This window comes from Planococcus citri, chromosome 2 (assembly GCF_950023065.1).
Source record: "Planococcus citri chromosome 2, ihPlaCitr1.1, whole genome shotgun sequence".
Classification (NCBI taxonomy): domain Eukaryota; kingdom Metazoa; phylum Arthropoda; class Insecta; order Hemiptera; family Pseudococcidae; genus Planococcus; species Planococcus citri.
Window position 1 is genome coordinate 9,616,352 of NC_088678.1, and position 19,415 is coordinate 9,635,766.

The 19,415-nt window shown below is 34.4% G+C and overlaps 2 long non-coding RNA genes across 2 annotated transcripts; one reads left to right on the forward strand and one right to left on the reverse strand.

Moving 5' to 3' along the window:
• Positions 1-7,797: 7,797 nt before the first annotated feature.
• On the forward strand, positions 7,798-9,528 carry LOC135838233 (uncharacterized). Its single transcript, XR_010557343.1, has 2 exons — positions 7,798-8,011; positions 9,370-9,528. It is a non-coding gene; the product is annotated as an uncharacterized LOC135838233 (long non-coding RNA).
• An 8,824-nt stretch (positions 9,529-18,352) lies between these two features.
• LOC135838234 (uncharacterized) lies at positions 18,353-18,956 on the reverse strand. The gene is made up of 2 exons (XR_010557344.1): positions 18,609-18,956; positions 18,353-18,534 (listed from the first exon to the last, which is right to left on the reverse strand). It is a non-coding gene; the product is annotated as an uncharacterized LOC135838234 (long non-coding RNA).
• Positions 18,957-19,415: the final 459 nt, after the last annotated feature.

The window sequence follows — 19,415 nt, forward strand, 5'->3', positions numbered from 1 at the left end:
TTTTTTTTTTTTTTGAAGGTGAAATTGGAGAAATATTTTTGAACCTCCTTCCCCTTGAAACATTTGAAATGATCATTGTGAATTTTTCATTCAGGTATTCGCAGATTCTTAAGCAAAATTTCTTCATTTTTCCAGTTCTTCTTGAAAAGTTGTGTGTTTTTTTTTTTGAATATTTTATTTCATTTTTTTTTTTTGGAAAATGGATATTTTTTGATTTAAATAAATTTTATCCCCTCTCTCTCCGTCTCACCTTGAAAAATTTGAAAACATTCCAAAAGTTTTTCATTTTTCTAGTGTTCCCCTCCTCCTTTTTTTCTCGTTCATTATTACCAACTTCAAAAAGTCGAGAAAAATAGCCAAAATCTTATGAAATGTTTTCGATTTTTTGAAATTAACAGTATTAATTAAAAATTTGGCACCACCGCGTTCCAAAATATTTCCTCAGTATTAGGAATGATATATTTAATGCGAAATATTTGCAAAGAAAAAATTTTCAACATAGAACCTTAAAAGTGCTCTTGGATTTCAACAACAATAGCATAGATCAACGCAGAATATCGAGTACTTTCATTTAGGATTGAGCTATTTTTCCCCAAACAGGTTCGGTAGCAACAGGAACGAAAAAAACACAATTTTTTTGAAAATGCCTCCTCTTTGAGGGTCTATTTCTCCCCTCCAGGAGCACCTCTAGACCTAAAAAAATTCTGAATAACTTTCAACTGAAAATTAAAGTCTCTGCTGAATTTGATCAAAATCCGCAGACTTTTTTTTTCGTGATCCACCCCTATACCTATAGTCAAAGCATTTCAGCAATCAGCGACCATCACTCTGATCGGTCCCTTTCTTATGAGAAATGAAATGCAATGCAAATGAAAACAGTGAATCAATAAAAACAAAAATAGATCTAGTAAAAATATCATCATTCGTTTTACGACAGTAAAAATCAGCTCTCAAATCGGTCGACTGCTACAAGTTCGTGTAATTCCATCAAAACAGACATTTATTACTTCATTTCGTCGAGGCGCTGCTCTTCTCGAGGACACACGAGAGAAACAAGTAGGAGAGGAACCCCTCCTAAGTAAAAAAAAATCCGCTTTACAAATGTTGCATGATACCCGGTCTCGGGTAATTTATCACGCGACCGACGAGCGTTTGATTGATCGGTGAAATTTGGCCTGTTCGAGAAATTAATTTAAACTTTACGGCGCGCTGCGCGCCGGAGAGAGAAAAAAATCCACGTTTTACGTGCAACCCTTTGCGGAAAAACTTGGCGCTATATAAGGCAAAGGCACACGCGAGACGACGACGCAGACGTGTAAAAAGAACTCGAAACGAGAAAAATGCCCCGAACACGGATTTTAGTCCTACGAGCAAAAACCCGAAACACACGCGCAGCCAGCACAGAGGAGAGCCGGTGTGAAAAATAATTCTTCTTTTGAAACTGGCCGAGAAATAGATTAGTAGGACAGAATGTAAACATCTTGACGCTTAAGTTGTTATAAATGATTGTAGTCCCGACGAAAACCTTCGTTACGTTAGAGCCGAAGGGTAAAAAGCTGTCAAACGTCATCTGTTGATAAACGAGTGTAACAACTCAACCCTTGTCAACGGTAGCAAATACCCTCGTAGGTTTAGAGGTCTCTTTTCCATCTCCTTTTTCTTTCCGTCTCACTCTGTTTCGCTGCTGAGCACATACGATTTCACTTTACATGCCTCTGTAGCTTGGCCCAGTGTAACGAAAAATTTCCTCTATTTTGCCTCATCTCATCGTCTCATCATCGCCATTTCGATGTCACACCATGCTCTCGGCGAACTGATTTCTTCTTCTTTGGAAATTTTTCTCGTTCAATGAAATTCTCAGACAGGTTGTTGTATAATTCAAACAGCTCGATGCAGGTTTTTTTTTCTTCCATTTTTTTCGTGCCTTTTTCATCACTCTATGGAGTCCAGTGCGCGGAAAAAAATTCATCGTATCGTCATCACTGGCAGAATAATTCGTCTTTATCAACCATACTGATACTGAATCATTCGTCGTATTCGGTATTATCACGTCGTACTGCATTTTTTTCCATCCATCGTCCGTCGTCGTCGACAACTCACGTAAATGTTCAACTTATACAAGACGACTGGTTTAACAACTTATCTCACTCATCTCTCATCGCATCTTACAGCTCGTAGATAAAAATTCCTATATTGTGTATCTGCAGCTTTGCAGCACACATGACGATGACGGCGTCGGCGGCGAACCCATAAAGGCGTTCCGAGACCTTCGAATAATTCTTCTTTCTACCTTACAAATTAACAAGGCAAAATAATTGAATGATCAATCAACGATCTGGCATAGCGCAACTACGAGACACTTAATTAATTTCTATTTTACGCCTGATAAAATAACCTAAAATCATTTCACTTTGTATGGGCGTACGACAATTTACGAGTACGGAAGATGTGTGGATGAAGATACAGGTATAACCGAAATCGAGAAATCTCGAATTGTTTTCTCACCAGTTGTTGACTTATGAAGAGGATGAAGGCAGATAGAATGAATATTCTTGTGGAACTATGTGGTTTAATTATAATTCTATGCAAGTAGATGTTGCTTTTGCGATAACAGGTGAGAATTTTTGATAATTTTGGATTAATCAACATTTTCAAAAGTTTCATTTGTTAGGGTTCAATTTGTATAGGCAGTATTACAGTCTCCGATGAAAGTGGTACTGCGGAGAGTTTCATTTTTCTTTTTTTACAGGAAGCGTTATTTTATTCGATAGCAGCTCATAAAACATCAGGTGAAAAGATTCAATCCATCTATGACAGTTTTTCTTTCTAGAATTATAAAAATTTATAAATGTGGTTCAAATGTGAGAAAAATGCGATCAAAATTAGATCAAAATGACAAATTGATTCAAAAAACGTAGAAAATCGTGAATGTATGAGAAAAGGAAAAAACTTGATAAAATATTTGTATAATCGAAATCATGCAACTAGTACAGGAAATTCCATAAAATTTTTGAAAAATGAACGAAACTTACAAAAAAAAAACGAATTGAAAATAAAGCCAAATTTGATTTTTTTTTCAAAATCAGCAACGTAGAGTAGCACCTTAAAATTTACTCAGAATCTACAAAAATCACACATTCTTGATGATTTAAAAAAAAAAAAATGGAGCCGACTCGATAGAAAATTGGTAAAATTGACGTTAAAATCAATCAAATAGTTTACAATTTGATTTTTATATTAATAGTCCGGCATATGACAATAGGAGTAATTGCACCCCCCCCCCCCCCGGCGATCCTCTGGGACAACTTTTTTCTTAAAGGAGCCATCCTAAGGAACATTTTAAAGCAAACTTGCCAAAAAAAAAGTTGGCCTTACTTACAAAATGGCGGCAATTTCGATTGACAGGTCAGCCGAAATCGCAGATTTTGTGTTTTAACATAGAACTTGCACAAACTTTTGCAAACTTTACAAAGGTAGATCGAAAGATCATGCAAAAATTCATCACCTGTCAAAATTTCAAGTGCTAAAGTGCGTTTTTCGATTTTTGGTGAATTTTTGAAAATCGAATTTAGGCCAAAAATGAGGGAAAAAATCAAAATTTTACCAAATTGACCAAGAAAGCTGAAATTTGGGATATACCCTATTTTCGACATGCCAAATCGATTGGAAATGGTTTAAACCCGTTTTGAGGAGTTCTGGAGCCTCCAGCAGATTTTTGAAACTCGAAATTACCACAAAATTCCATTAAATTGGAATTGTAAAGCTAAAATTTATTCTAAAAACTAATTTCAATACGCTACGAAGTACTGCAGGTGAATTTCAAGTCGTTTTGGATCCTCCAGCGACTGTTTGAAAATTCTTGAAACCTCCAGCAGATTTTTGAAACTTTAAATTTTCACAAAATTTCATCAAATGGAGATGGAAAGCTGAAATTTACTCTACACTTCAATTTTAACACCCTCTGAAGACGACTTCATGTGGGTTCAAGTCAATTTAGAGGCTCCTACGAGTTTTTTGAAAATTACTGGAGCCTCCAGTAGATTTTTGAAACTTGAAATTTCCCCAAAATTTCATCAAACCAAGATGGAGAGTCGCAATTCATTCTACAAACTAATTTCAATACGCTACGAAGTGGTTTTGGAGCCTCCAGCAACTTTTTGAAAGGTTGTATGACTTTTTTTTGGAAAATTGAAATTTCCTTGAAGTAGCTGGAAGCTTCGAAACCATTTGAAACCACCATGTAGTCTGCGAAGTAAATTTCAGCTTGCCAACTCTATTTGATAAATTAATGTTGGGGAAATTTCAAGTTTCAAAAATCTACTGAAGGCTCCAGTAATTTTAAATAAAGTCGCTGGAGGCCCTAAAATGGCTTGAACCCACCCGAAGTCGTCTTCAGAAGCTGTTAAAATTGGAGTGTAGAGTAAATTTCAGCTTTACATCTCCATTTGATGAAATTTTGTGAAAATTTAAAGTTTTAAAAATCTGCTGGAGGTTTCAGGAATTTTCAAAAAGTCGCTGGAGGATCCAAAACGACTTGAAATTCACCTGCAGTACATCGTAGCGTATTGAAATTAGTTTTTAGAATAAATTTTAGCTTTACAAATTCCAATTTAATTGAATTTTGTGGTAATTTCGAGTTTCAAAAATCTGCTGGAGGCTCCAGAACTCCTCAAAACGGGTTTAAACCATTTCCAATCGATTTGGCATGTCAAAAATAGGGTATATCCCAAATTTCAGCTTTCTCGGTCAATTTGGTAAAATTTTGATTTTTTCCCTCATTTTTGGCCTAAATTCGATTTTCAAAAATTCACCAAAAATCGAAAAACGCACTTTAGCACTTGAAATTTTGCATGATCTTTCGATCTTCCTTTGTAAAGTTTGCAAAAGTTCGTGCAAGTCCCATGTTAAAACGCAAAATCTGCGATTTCGGCTGACCTGTCAATCGAAATGGCCGCCATTTTGTAAGTAAAACCAACGTTTTTTTTTGGCAAGTTTGATTTAAAATGTTCCTTAAGATGTCCCCTTTAAGAGAAAAGTTGTCCCAAAGGATCGGCGGGGAGGGGGGTGCAATTACTCCTATTGTCATATGCCGGACTATAATCACGTACATTTATTTCTCATCATTTTGCAAAGTTTTTGAAATGTTTCTACAACTTCAATTTCATTTTCAATACATTCTCTTTAAATTCAGTTTTTGTAATTTGTTAAAATCTTCCGAAATTTCTACATTATTTTGCGCATTGCCAATTGGTAAACTCAGACGAGGGAGGTACCTACTTATTGTTTCATTTTATAAGAACATTTTCTTGATTCTACATCAACATTTTGGTTGGCACTGAGAAAAAATGAAAAATTTATATAAATGGAGTTTTGCGCCAGGAGGACCAGAAATTCTCAATTTTATTCCATGCATCAATGTACCTCATGCTAATTACATATTACCATGTGGTACTAGTTGGAATAGAGTGAAAAAAAAAACAGATGAGATTCTGCGCCAGGAGGACTAATGACTCGTGGATTCACTTTATTGCATTTAAATTGAATGTATTGACTGAATGAGCAAGAAGAAACTGTCAGATATGTGAATGGAGTTCTGCGCCAGGAGGACTATAAATTCATCGGTTTGTTCCATAAAACTCTCCCATGCTAATTACCATGGCTTTAGTTATAATAAAATGAAAAAAAATCAGATGAGATTCTGCGCCAGGAGGACCATTGGCTCATGGATTCGTTTTATTGCATTCAATGTAAATGTACCTACTTACCTACTGACTGAACTGAGGAAAAAATTGGGGAAAAAAGTGAATATAGTTCTGCGCCAGGAGAACTGGAAATTTGTAATTTTTGTTCTATAAATCTACCCTACGTTAATTACCTTGACCTCAGTTGGAATAAAATGAAAAATAAATCCGAACTCATTTTATTGCATTCAACTTGAAAGTATTGACTGAAGAAAGAAGAAAATGGAATGGAGTTCTGCGCCAGGAGGACTGGAAATTCATTGTTTTGTTGCATAAATCTACCCCACCCTAATTACCTTGAACTTATTCAGAATAAAGTGAAAAAAATTAGATGAGATTCTGCGCCAGGAAGACCATTTTGACTCATGAATTCATTTTATTTCATCCAATATGAATGCACTGACTAAAATCAGGAGAAAAAGAAAAATATGTGAATAGAATTCTGTGCCAGGAGGACCAGAAATTTGTTGTTTTGTTCCATAAATCTACCTCATGCAAATTACCTTTTGTGTTATTTGGAATAAAGGTAAAAAAAAGATGAGATTCTGCGCCAGGAGGACCACTGCCTCATGAATTCATTTTATTTCGTTTATTGACTGAATTGAGGAAAAAAATGAAAAAATGTGTGAATGGAGTTCTGCGCCAGGAGGACCGGAAATTCGTTTTTTTGTTCCATGAATCTAACTCTCGCAAATTACCTTGGCCTTTGCTGGAATGAAACGAAAAAAATCTGACGAAATTCTGCACCAGATGGTCCACTGCCTCATTCCTGGATTCATTTTATTTCATTTCATGTGAATGTATTGACTGAATTGAAGAAAAAATTTAAGAAATGTGTGAATGGAGTTCTGCGCCAGGAGGACCAGAAATTTGTCATGTCGTTCCATAAATCGATCTCAAGCTAATTACCTTGGTTGGAATAAAATATGAATAAAAAAATCAATTGAATAGTAAAAGGTTGAATTTTCAATGACCTTGAAAAGTTTTATAATAGATCTCGAATTGGAACTAGCTGGATCCTCGATTTTCAATTTTTTTTCAAATAAAAATACCTCCCCCCACCCCTACCCGGGCAATCACTCTATTTTTGACCAACAATTTTTTTGGTTTAAAAATCATGTCACTCTCAGATTTGTAATTATCACAACTCGGTGCAGAAAATCATTTTTCATTTTTTCTCAAAAATATCGATTTTGGCTTCGAAAATTTTTTACGTAGGTATAAGTAATGGGTATATGTATTATTGTCTACTAGAGAAACTTTTCTGAAAACTTTTGTATCCTACATCGAAAATTTATTTTGGAAGACGGGATAGAGAAGAAGGGCCATTTGAGCATTTCTTCAAATTCCAAAATGAAATTTTGTGTAAAGCTCATTTAAAAAAAAATCTGCATAATGAAGTGGTACCCCTTCCCTAAGGTTCAAAGAAATTTTTCTATTTTCATCAGTCAGATTTTTCTCGGGTCTGTAGGCTCGTTTTGTTCAAATTAACGAGTGTCTGTGCAAGTGATACTCAGTTCAACTGTTTGGATCGAATTCCCTTCAAATAACTCACATCAAACATGCAGTTTGTACATTGCATTGGATACGTAAAGCTGGTACATTTTTAATAAAAACGAAACTTTCAAAGTACATACATGATAGGTACAGACGTCATACATACTACATATTTGCTTAGGACGAATGACTAAATCTAAGGGAATTGTTTTTCAAAATTTTGATGATTCACAACAACTACATTTCGTCAGCGCTATGGAAAACTCTTTTGACGAACACCTGTATTGTTTTTTTCTACATAATTCACCGTCTTTGTTGACTGAATTTCTCACTATGTACGCAGATGAACAAATGAAATCACAGCGAATCACAAAAAATCGCAAGGAAATATTCCGTGTCTTTGGATTTTTCAAGTTTTGTATGTTTACACAAGTGCTCGTCAATACACCTGGCAAACTACGACACAGTCTAAGTGTAAACATTTGAACACGAATTCAAATGATTTTCGTATTATATAAGAAATCGATTCATATGATAAGAAATCAGTAGAAAAGTGAAAGTTGTTGATGTTATACGAGTACTTCTTTGATTTTTCAATTCGTGTTTGGTTGCTATTGAGATACCTAAAGATGTCGGTGATCGGATTTTCAGGATTATTGTTTCTTCTCATGGTCGCGATATGTCTCTTTGCCATAGTCGTTCCAGGTGTTGTTGCACCTGATACTCCTACGAGTTTAACTGTTCTCGAATGGCTAAAACCACCGGATAAATAGGTAATGAGAAACCGGCGCTAAAATTTTAAATCTGATTTTTCAGATCTTGGTAGAAAACCATTGATATTGAATTGCTACGTAAAATTACGTGAAATTCTCTGAAATGACTTTCTGGCATACTCGTATAAATGCCAGACTTTTCAGCGACTGATAAGGTAAAGTACCAGTTATGGATAGGTTTTTTCAACAATTTTTTTTTTGGGCCCAATTTTGAACCTTTTTTCAATCTGATGGTTTGTAGGTGTAAAGTGAAGCTTTCTGCAAAAAATATAATTATTAAAAACAATTTTCTTTTATCGAAACCCCTATTTTACAGAGCCATTCTAAAAACCCTCAAATTATCCGCAACCGAACTTCTGGCCCGGTTACGGATAATTCAACAATATTTCTTACCAAAAAAAAAAAAAAAAAATACCCGCGATGAATACACCCTGAGCTGTCATACTATCTCGTCCGAACAAAAAAAAATTTGGTTCCATGTTTAATTCGAAAAAAAAGTATCAATTGAGGATAGAAAAGTCCGTTTCCGCAACCGGGCCCCATCTGGAATAAGTTCAAATTTGATGCTATTTTGCCAAAAAAAAGAAGAAAAAAAAATATATTATTTTATTGTAATTGAGAGCAATTAAGGCTATGAAATTGTTTTCACAACACTAAAATAAGTGAGCAAATCAGCATTCTCTATGATGAACATCAAATTTCAACCATCCATATCGCCCAAATGCATTTATTTTCTCTAAATTAATCGAAAAAATAAAAGCCCAGTTGAGGATAGAATTTTTTTTTCAAATTTTGAAAAAAAATTACCTGAAATGCAGTCTACACCATAAATAAGTAATGTTTAAGCCACACTAGTACTCTAAATTTGAAAACATGCTCAATCATCACACATTTTATACCTCATCAAATCAGCATGTACCAATGTGACTAAACATTCGCGAAAAATTTTTAAACCATCAAAAACAGATTCTTTGACTTATTTGCTATCAGAGTAGTCCATCAACCGCAAAAAATAACAAATTTATTTACCTCTTTCCATTTTTTCAAAATTTTACAAAATGAAAAACATCAAAAACCCCCGAAAATCACGCACTTTTATTTCAGATTTTTTTTTAGGACTTCCTAATTCAGAATCATGGTGTAAAGTTGTAACCATGTTAACCTGATGACGAAGAAAACGATTTTTTTTTGTCCACACAGAGCAATGATTATTCATAACTGGTGTCGATATCCGCTACTGGTACTTCATTTTATTAGTCCTTGATTCACAACTTTTCCCGGAGAGGAAAATTCGCTATAATTTTATTTTTACTGATATATCAATCTAATTATCTAATTTTTTGGTTATTATGTTACAGACCGACGACTAATGATTCAAGTGGAATACGCATCACATTTCAATTTACAGTTATCCCAGCTTATCTTAAAATAATTTAGTTATTAGTTTATTATTAGTTTATATGTACCTACATATTTTGTAAGTCAATAGTGGTTACAATACAGGATTTCTCAAGCAAGTCAATTGATTCTTTTTATTTTATGGAATACCACTGCGATAATTTTTCGAGGTTTCCTGCACACAAGTCGTTTTTTGTGTTTTCAGGCTACGTCTACATGCTCGATAACTGGTGGATGAACGGTTTCATGATGGTCGAAATTAGGGTAAACAGTAGATTTTAGCTACTAAACAGTCCTGGCCAAGTTAAGGTGGATGAGATAGGCTAATATTTGTCTCAGGGCTGAATTTCGACTCCAACCATATGAATTTGGTTTTTGGTTGATCCTCTGGGACAGTTTTTTTTTCTTGAAGGGGACATCCCAAGGAACGTTCTAAGGCAAAGTTGCCTGGCTTCACAGTACAAATAAATTGGAGGCCATTTTGATTGGCAGATCAGCCCAAATCCCAGATTTTGCTTTCCAACATAGGAATCGCACGAAATTTTTTGATCTGGACAACGTTAGATCGAAAGAGTATGCAAAAATTCATCACTAGCCAAAATTTCAAGTGCCAAAGTATATTTTTCGATTTTTGGTGAATTTAAAAAAAATCAAATTCAGGCCAAAAATGAAAAAAAATCAAAATCTTACTAAATTGTCCTACAAAGCTGACATTTTGGATATAGACTATTTTCGACTTTCAAATCGATTGGAAACGGTTTCAAATCGTTTTGAGCAGTTCTGGAGCCTCCAGTAGAGTTCTGAAGTTTAAAATTTCCACAAAATGTCATCAAATAATACAGTTGGAAAGCATAAATCCATTCTGTAATCTAATTTAAATACGCTATCGGCTGCAGGTAAATTTCAGGTTGTTGTTGGAGCCTCCAGCGACTTTTCAGAAATTACATGCCTACCTACTGTAACCTCCGGCAGATTTATTTTACCAAACACAGTTTGAAATCTACGTAGAATTCCCTCTACACTCCAATTTCAACGCGCTATCAAGTTGATTGCTTGTGAGTTCATGTCATTTTGTAGCCTCCAGCGACGTTTTAAAGGTTCTTAAACCCTGCAGCTGATTTTTGAAACTTGATATTTCCACAAAATTTCATCAAACGCTGTTGGAAAACCAACCAATGTTGTTCAAGAGCGATTTGAAATTTCTGTGGAAAATCAAAGAATCGTTAGAGGTTTTAAAATGATCTAAAACTAGAGGAGAAGGTACAATTATGGACCCCCCCATGGTTTGGTGTACAACTACTAGCGCTACGGTCATGCTGAGTACTAAAAATTATACTTACTAGTAGTGTAGTATCGATGATCCAAGTACTTATTTCGGATCCATGCATACTTGGGTGTCTCTCATCAGCAAATTATTTTTTTTTTGCGCATTATTTTCTTCCCAATGGAAAATTTTACAAGTTTTTCATTCGGTAATTCATCAACTTCAAATAAGGTTTGGAAAAAAAATTATTAGCGAAGTAAGTAAGTAAGTAGCTTACAATGAGTACTTTCAAAATAATACTTTCATATTTGTCTTTACTTCAACTGACTTTCATATTTTTTTTTCATTTTTCATAAACTGAGCAGATTTTTTGCATGGTTATAAATATGGACCCCTAAATTTTTTTACCTAATTTTGATTGAATATTTTTTAGAATGATGAGAAAAGTGTTATTAACAAAGAAGACAAGTCCGAAGTGTCAAAAATGAGACCATGATTTTTTCATTTTTCATCAACTTAGCCAATTTTTTGCATGGGTATAAATATGGACCCCTAAATTTTTTTCCATCTAATTTTGATTCAATGGTTTTTAGAACACCAAGAAAAGAAGACAAGTCCAAAGCATCGAAAAACATCTTTAAATAAATTTTTGTACAATTTTTTCTGAAATTTTTATTCATTTTTTGAGGGGGTCCATATTTGTACCCGAGTCCATATTTGTACCACTTTATGTCACTTTTCTAAATTTCAAATTTTTCCGTGAGTTTTCAACAAAAAAGTTTTTTTTTACACAATATACCTATAGAGTGTCTTTGGCTTTTCGAATGGTATATTCAAAAAAAAATTTTGATAATTTTTTCTACCCTTTAAAGCCAAAAAGCTAGAGGGGGTCCATATTTGTACCTTCTCCTATACTAGTTGTTGATGAATGGGAGTTGAACATAGAGAAATTTTTCGCAATATTCACTCGAAAAAAATCATATTTCGCGAAAAAATTTGAAAATTGCCCTCAAAACAGCATCTTGATTGAGCGGTGTTGAAACTAGAAAGTTCACAACTTTAAAAATTTATGATAAAATCAGATGAGATTCTGCGCCAGGAGGACCAGAAATTCGTCATTTCCTCCCATAAATCTGCCCCATGCAAATTACCTTGATCTAGGTTGGAGTAAAATTGATGAAAAAATCAGATGAGATTCTGCGCCAGGAGGACCACTGCCTTATGGATTCATTTTATTTCGTTTAATTTTAATGTAATGACTGAATTGAGAAAAAAAATGGAAAACATGTGTGAGTGGAGTTCTGCGCCAGGAGGACCAGAAATTTGTTATTTTGTTCCATGAATTCAACTCTCACAAATTACCTGGGCCTTTGCTGGAATGAAACGAAAAAATCTGATGAAATTCTGCGCCAGGAGGTCCACTGCCTCATTCCTGGATTCATATTATTTCATTCAATTTGAACGTATTGACTGAATTGAAGAAAAAATGAAAAAAAATGTGTGAATGGAGTTCTGCGCCAGGAGGACCAGAAATTCGTTATTTTGTTCCATGAATCTAACCCTCGCAAATTTTCTCGGCCTTTGCAGGAATGAAAATTGAAAAAGTCTGATGAAATTCTGCGCCAGGAGGGCCATTGACTCAGTTAGGAATAAATGAAAGAAATATGCAAATAGAATTCTGCGCCAGGAGGACCAGAAATTCGTTATTTCGTGCCATAAATCTGTCCATACGAATTATCTTTGCCTTATATGAAATAAAGTGGACAAAATCAGACAAAATTCTACGCCAGAAGAGCCCCACTCAGTGACTAATTGATTCATTTTATTTCATTCAAGGTGAATGTAATGATTTGTATTCTGCGCCAGGAGGACCAGAAATTCGTTATTTTGTTCCATGAATCTAACCCTCGCCAATTACCTTGGCCTTTGGTGGAATGAAATGAAAAAATTTGATGAAATTCTGTGCCAGGAGGGCCATTGACTCAGTTGTGAATAAATGAAAAAAATATGCGAATAGAATTCTGCGCCAGGAGGACCAGAAATTCGTTATTTTGTGCCATAAATCTACCCATACGAATAATCTTTGCCTTATTTGAAATAAAGTGGAAGAAATCAGACGAGATTCTACGCCAGTAAAGCCCCACTCAGTGACAAATTGATTCATTTTATTTCATTCAAGGTGAATGTAATGATTTGTATTCTGCGCCAGGAGGACCAGAAATTGATTGTATTACCCTGAAATTCCAACTTTCAACAAAAACATGGCAGCTCAAATCTATCCGCAAAAGTTCGAATTGATTCGTTCGCAAATGATTCGCTCAGGAATGATGAATTACTTCGATGTGAAGCATAATTTTTAAATTCATCATTGAAACTGGTAAATGATTCATTCGCGAACGATTTACTCAAAGAAGAACAGTCGTTCACTAACGAGTGAATCACTAAAAAAAATAAATAAATAACAAATCAAGTACAACTGATATGAAACCTTGACAGTTGGCTAAGATCTATGAAAGTTGGACTCAATTCGTTCGCGAATGATTTGCTCAGAATCGATGAATTATTTGAAAACGACAGAACCACTACCAGATCAAATACAGTGAACAAGGAATGAGCTGCAAAATTGGACTGTTTCAAATTCATCAGCAAGAATTGAAGATGATTCATTCGCGAACGACTTGATCAAAGGTGAAAAATCAATCTCCAATGGATACCTACAGCTTTACATCGAAGGACCCAGGATGACGGGGAGATCTTTTCCTATGCAAACTTACTTAATCATATTTTCATTTTTAATTTTTAATTTTTTTTTTTTTTGGAACTTCTAGGACTCGTTTTTAAATTTGGCCTTTCAAATAAACAAGAAATTATTTCCACACAAAATCAAGCAACTACAAAATATTAAACCAATCTCAAGTTTTAGCCATTCTAAGCACGATTGTGTTCTTTTAACATCTCATAACATATGTTTCGCTCGCCCTTTCACTCGAGCTGATGCTGATTAGGCAACTCTCCTCCATTTGTACACCACGTTTTACAAATTTCCGGGTCAAATATCTTTTTGGAGATACCATTAGGAAGATCTGTTGCTATAAATGGGACTGCTATTTGGATACTTTCGTTTGAAATTGAATGCTGACGTGTAAGTTTAGACATATAAGTCACAATATTACGTATTACGATCGTATATAACAATCGTCTAAACTACACCAAAAAAAAAAAGGAGAAGAAAGAAAAATGGCGTCGAAAATTGTCTCCACACCACGATACAGATATACGAGAAAAAGTACGTGAAAATAGAGATACAAAATACTCCATCGGTACTTAAAAACTACAGAGGTAAAAATCAAAACCTCGAAAAATAGATGGTTTATAGATAAAGCCGCGTATCATACCATAATGTACCTACCCCACCTATCCACGACGAGCACTAGGCTTTCAAAGATATCAGCTAGTAAAAATGTTACAACACTTGCGAAAAAGTAGTAAAAATACACACCATACATACATAAAAAGAATAGGCGAATATTTTAATGTTCCTAGCACACCGAGAAAAGCATCATACCGCACGTATAAAAAGCAGCGAGGCGAGGTAAAGAGCCATATCATCAGTTTATCATGTAAAGGCAGTCTTAAATGTGTTCAGACCCTCATTTTCAGCCTTCGGGTAACATCCTTATCATTTTAGACGATGTCCCTTATGTGGCTTGTATCATTTTTACGACTTTAACCCGCGCCAAAAAGTTGTATAAAATCATCTTTTACATTTTATCTGCGAGGAAGCCGCTTAGACTTTATGCAGTCGTAAAATATAATTTATAATCTCATTTCTGATATTACGATAACCTCTTTTCTTCGATTCTCTCCATACTTTCTTCTTTTTCCATTCCCCAAACGTGTTGTACACAAGGTATGAAGCTGAATTTAAATATACTTTACATAGATTAGGTAGGTACCTACCAAACAAGCAACCAAGTACTGGGATGAGAGGTTGGGTGGGGAAAAATGACAGCTTTTTGCCATTTTTGAAGTCTCGATGGAGGAATATGCAATTTGATTAACAGGGGAGTTTTTTTGAATTAAAACTCTATGATTTGAACGAAATATCTCGTTACCAAAATTTTAAATCCTCGAGTTCATTTTTTGATTTTTTTGGCAAATTTTCAAAAATTTCAAAAAATCTGTTCCATCAAATGGGAAAATGATCCCCCTGCATCAAGTTCAGCTGAAAAGATCGTACGTTGACTGAAAGGTATTTGAGGCGAATCGTTTATGCAACTTTATTAACATCTTGTTAACCACCCACATCGTGTTGTGAAAGATTCACATACAGACCGGATGCATCTGACAAACATGCAAGACTCGTATCGTTGTATCTCGACTTTAAATACTACATAATACACCATATTATTATACATTGTAATAATCTATAGCAAATCTTCAAGGTACATTACTACAAGACGTACCTATTCAACGATGATAAAAATTTGGAAAATTTAATCTTTAGTACTCTGTTGGTACGTATAATCTTGTGTAATCTGAAAAAACATTGCATCTCGCAGACATTCTACAGTATACCGCAGCATAAAAACGTCTCGCATGATAAAAATTTCAGGGCTGCGAGCCAAACAACATTTTCTAAATAATACGATCCGAGTTGCAGTCAGAGTTGGTATGCAGTAGCAAAAAAAAAAGAGCAAAGGAAGATATTCGCTTCTTGGTTAATTCGTTTTCGTATATAGTGCAAAATATAAACGACGCGCGACTATTTATTATTGGCATTGCGGTGTAGACTACACACTGTTTGTTGGTGATTAACCGAATAGTTAATTTACCGTTTGAAAATTCTGTCCGAGTTGATTTGTTGCTGTTTTGTGTTACATAACCGGGGCTCGTATATAATATGTGGCATGAATCGTATTACGATCAGAGTGTCGCTGTATTTTATGAAAAAAAAAAGAAAAAAGAATAGGAAAAAATGTATAAAGCAGGCACCCAAGCCGAGATCTTTTAAAGAAGATAAGGCTGTTGGGTTAAAGAATAAAAGTTATGATTCGTGGTGACATGTCAGCGTAGTGACAGTTACATAATCCATCGTTTCACGTGGTCAACCACCATTTCTGACAAGTAACAGAAAGGGTTTCGTAATTATATACAACGTATTGTCACACTGACGATGAAAAGTTTATACCCTTGTCTTCCCCCCCCCCCCTCAACGCCTCCAGCTGCAGAATGCGAAAGACCAAAATGTCGAGAATGGTGCGCTTTATTTTCCCTATATGCGTTTCTTCTTCCATGTTCTTTTCCTTATCCCTTTATCCCGACGTACTGTGTGTACATTTTCTAGACTATAATTCGCCTGGACTCGCGAATGGATTTCAAGTTTGGTTAATTCTCCTGCACTTTTCGATGAATTCAACTCTTATCCTTTTGAGACTCGAAAAGAATCTGACAGGAGAATTGAAAAATGTTATTATATGGAAAGGAGTAGGTAATAACTTCGTTGAGCAGATTTTTGAAAAAAATTGAGGACTCAAAATTTCATTTTGAAATTTTAGGAAATGCTTGAAACGTGAATTTTTTATCTCAATTTCCAATACTTATACGAGTAAAATATTCGATGTGGGGATACGAAAATTTTTCGAAAAGTTTCTCTAGGTAATACCAACATAAAAATCCAAAAATTTAGAATGATACATAACGTCAAAAAATTTTGAAGCCAAAATCCAAAATTTTGAAAAAAAAAAATTAAAACTGATCTTCTGCACAAGTTATGACAATTGCTTACAAATGTTGTGTGAGTAACAATTTTCAAATCAAACAAATTTTTGGTCAAAAATAATGAACATTTTTTTTGGAAATCCAGTTTCAAGGTAGTTCAAAGGTCGTTTTTGAAAAAAAAAACATTCTTTTTTGGAATAGAGATGGAAATTTGGATTAAAAAATTCCCAAACCAGTATCCATTTTGTGCAAACTTATTGTAATGGACTGATACTCCCAAAAGTTGGATTCCGTACATTTTGAACATTTTTCATATTTGTAGAAAGCTAGTACACAAAAGTTTAAACTTCTCATCATGTGAAAGTGTTCCCAATGGATGAAACTTTCATTTTGAAATCTTGGGTAGAAGTTAGATGCTTCAGGTCCCACATTCAATGCCAACTCTGCGAAAATTTTCACATCATAAAATGTTCAAACTTTTGTATAGAAGCTTTTTGTGAAAAATTTTCAAAATGTATAAAATCCCCAATAATTCTGGGAATGCAAATTTATCACACCAAATTTGGCCAAAATTTATACAGGTTTCAGAATTTTCTTAGTCTATTTCCACCAAATTCCAGAATGAAATTTGATTCAATAAAATTTGAAAAAAAATCAGACTATGCAATTCAACGTAACGCTCAAATGCATAAAAATATCTCATCTACTAACGTATCGAAGCCATGAGGTAAAAATCTCCTCTGCAAAGAAAATTCCAAGTCGTGGATATGTTTTTGATTCCAATTTAAAAATGATAGAAACTCTAAAAGTTTTTTTCTAAATTTCCAAAAGTCCAACGAATCTTTTTTGAAAGTTTTAGACAGCAATTTACTGATTTTTCAAAATAGAATTCCATAAATTGCCAATAATTTGCCATACGTTAGCAGGAATAAACCAAAAAATCAAGAGTTTTAATAAAAAATTGAGAGTCATTCTCATTTTTGTTAGAATTACTAGTACTTGGCCTAATTTACTAAAAATTTACCAGTAATTTACAGTAAAATAAACAGCAAATTCCCTGTAAAATGACCACTACTTTTACCGTAAAATTACCAGAAAATTTCCCTGAAATTACCCGTGATTCACCGTGAAGTGATTAATAATTTACCAAAAAATTACCAGTAATTTACCAAAAAATTACCAGTAATTTACCAAAAAAATTACCAGTAATTTACCAAAAAATTACCAGTAATTTACCAAAAAATTACCAGTAATTTACCAAAAAATTACCAGTAGTTTACCAAAAAATTACCAGTAATTTACCAAAAAATTACCAGTAATTCACCAAAAAATTACCAGTAGTTTACCAAAAAATTACCAGTAATTTACCAAAAAATTATTAGTAATTCACCAAAAAATTACCAGTAATTTACAAAAAAATTACCAGTAATTTACCAAAAAAATTACCAGTAATTTACCAAAAAAATTACCAGTAATTTACCAAACAAATTACCAGTAATTTACCAAACAAATTACCAGTAATTTACCAAAAAAATTACCAGTAATTTACCAAAAAATTACCTGTAAAAATTTACTTATTAAAAAATTACCAGTAATTTACCTGAAAATGTCTGGTATTTACCAAAAAGTACATACATCCCAGAAATTGGAATTTAAACAGTATTATTGTCAAAATATTCAAGAACAAAAATCCATTTAATTTCAAAATTGAAAGAGGATGGTGAAATGAAAATGCAAAAACTTCAAAGGAAAGAGCAAAAGCTGTAAAGCGGTGAATGAGAAAGATTAGAGATGGTGAAAGATATCGTAAGTATTGTGTAGAGTCATTCCGAGAATTATTCCCTAGAGAGGGAATATTTCTCTTCTACCTAGCTAGCTCCGAGGGTAGATTTTTAGGATCTTAATCAGTCACGACTACATCAGAAAAGTGATGAGATGAAAATGAAAACACCTCAACAGAACTATTTATACTCATTTAATGGTGTAATTATTAAATTAAACAGTTCGGCGAAATTATATCAACTAAACATAAACTAATTATATTTATTTGAAAAGGTGCAAGATATGATAGTCTTGCCTTTGATAGCCAGAAGAGATCTGACCGGATGAGTAAAAGACGTTCACAGGAAATCCTGGCATACTGTGTAAGAATAAACAAGGCAGATCAATCCAAAATATTGTAAAGTAAATAATAACTAAGAGGCTAATACTCACCATTCAATATTCACGAATCGATTACATAAGGCTGGGAAGCTTGGGTAAAAAGGCATTTCAGCCAGTCCCTGTCACTGTTCACGTTGCCTACCTCTCCTTGGCATCCCCTAATACTAGGTGCATCGGTAGGTGATAGGTTCTAAGGCGACACATTCAAATTGATTATCATCTTCCTTTTGCCCGGGTAACAAGAAGATAGGTCTCGAAATGTAAAAGTAATCGTAAGAAACGTTAAACAAAAACACATATTATCCACTCAAAAGGTGGGAAACATCGAATGAATGGAAATAAAGGGGGGACCCCTTTCTAGCCTGTTAACTGTTTGTGACGAAGAACTGGACTTCGCGAATATCAAGAACCAAGTGGTGATGCAGTTTTCGCATCGTAGCATCGCCGGGCATTCGGCGATGCTCATAAGAATTGCACACGTATACCTTGCATAACTAGTTTAGGGAGGGATTACCATAAGACTTCGTCATAGAAAGATTACGCGAATGACTACGTCATGGTGAAGTTACAATAATAACCACGTATACAGTCAGGGCATACCTCCTCATCTCATATGCCCCTTCGTGGATTACTTGAGCATTGATCGAAGAAAAGCACGGATCATGAAAAGATGACCCTAAGGATATGCACTGACCCTCTTACACCCCCTCCCTTAACTATCTGACCTTGGGGAGTCGTCCTGCCCCTCCGTACTTTTGCTGCGATAAGTGCAGTAAATTTTCAAGTAAAGAAATGATCAAAAGGCGTACAGAGGCTGGTAATTTTTTGAGCAGGGATGTCGTAACCTTGTCCGCTTGA